At 38.6% G+C, this 1720-nt stretch overlaps 1 non-coding gene across 1 annotated transcript; it reads right to left on the reverse strand.

Annotated features, from left to right (window-relative positions):
• Nucleotides 1-282: 282 nt before the first annotated feature.
• Nucleotides 283-417, reverse strand: LOC119052844 (small nucleolar RNA SNORA20). Its single transcript, XR_005083199.2, has one exon. It is a non-coding gene; the product is annotated as a small nucleolar RNA SNORA20 (small nucleolar RNA).
• Between the last annotated feature and the right edge of the window lie 1303 nt (nucleotides 418-1720).

The following is a 1720-nucleotide window of genomic DNA, read 5'->3' on the forward strand; positions in this document are numbered from 1 at the left end:
TTCAGTATGCATTTTCTACTTACAGCACATCATAATTTGGACTAGCCACAGTTCAAGTTCTCAGCCATGACATTGGCCAGTAGCTAACCATATTGGCCTGTACAGCTCTAGAGTTTGAATCCGGGCTCTGCCACTTTCTTATCAGGTGATGCTGGGTAGATTACTTAACCTCTCCAGGCCTCATAAAGTGGTTTTGTGTACGAAATGGTATATTATTTGCATATCCTTTAACATGGTTTTGATACATAGAAAGCTCTCTATAAATTTTTTTTTTTTCAGAAGCAGTGTCTAGACCATGCATGCAAGAGAGATGGAACGGCCACTCCACCCCCATCCATGGTGGTCCGGCGTTCTTCTATCCCATGTGTATAACCGCTCACGTCACTGGGGAGACCAGAGCAGAAAATCAATGGGAAAAGCTCTCTATAAATTTTAACTACTAATTTTATCACAAAATACAAAGATAAACAGAAGGGACAGTCAAAGAAAACTCATACTTCGATGGCATTCGATAAAAGGATTTAAAATAAAGTAACACATGAATAAAAATTCTATTATGACTGTTATGATTTCAATGTGTTTTCTGGTGCTTAAGAGCTAGCTTGAAATTCAAATCTTGGTTCTGCCACTTATTAGCTATAAGAAATTGGGAGGTTTATTTAAACACTTGATATTTCAGTGCCTTCATCTGTAAAATGAGAATAGCAATGGTACCTACCACATCTAATTGTGGTGAGAAACAAATGAGTTGGTAGATGTAAATTAGAACAGGGGCTAACAGTAAAAGATAAGTGCTAGCTATCATTATCATCATTATTATTATATCATTATCACTATCACTATTCTTATATTACCATACCAGATAGTTAATGACATTATAATCATTGGATCTCAGATCCCTAATGTTCGCTAAATACATGCTGACTTTCGTTGACCCCAAATCAAACAATCTATTGTATATATAGTCATAAATTTTTGCCTATATATTATTCATATATAGCCAAACAAGGGCAAAAGCATAATTACAAGAAGCATTAGAAATATACAGCTTATACACTCCACAATTCAATTCACAATTACAAGTATTGAGAAATAAAATCAGGTTCTGGGGACTAGGCTAATACAATGACTGAGGGACTTCTGGTCAAGATGGTAGCATGGGTAAAAATGGCTCACCTCCTTGCACAACTACATCAAAATTGCAACTAAATTATAGAAAAAACATCACTCAGAACCATCAGAAATCAAGCTGAAAGGAAGTCTCACAACTACAGAATTAAAGAAACCACATCCATCCAGACTAGTAGGAAGGGTGGAGATATGTGGAATAGGCTGGTCCCACACCCATGTGTGGTGAATAAAAATTCCAGAGGATGTCTTGGGAGCAAGAAGTCCCAGCCCAGCACCAGACCCCCAGCCCAGGGTTCCTATGACAGGAAGAAAAGTTCCCAAAACTTCTGGCTGCAAAATCATGAGAAAAAAACTTCTGTAAGCAGAAGAAATTTCTGGAGACCCAAGCAGTTCTTATTGAAAAACCCACACACGGACTTACTCAGTTGCACTCCCTCTGAGCTCCAACACCAGGGCAGCAGCTTAAAAGGCATCACTGGCATACAGAGAAAAACTGAAGTATCTGTATCAAGGAGAGAGCTGGGGATTAGCTTTCTCCCCAACAGAAAGGTAGGTAGAGGCCATTGTTCCTTTTATGAACCCTCACCCC

This window comes from Artibeus jamaicensis, unplaced genomic scaffold, assembly GCF_021234435.1.
Source record: "Artibeus jamaicensis isolate MK-2021 breed Jamaican fruit bat unplaced genomic scaffold, CSHL_Jam_final scaffold_1031, whole genome shotgun sequence".
NCBI lineage: Eukaryota > Metazoa > Chordata > Mammalia > Chiroptera > Phyllostomidae > Artibeus > Artibeus jamaicensis.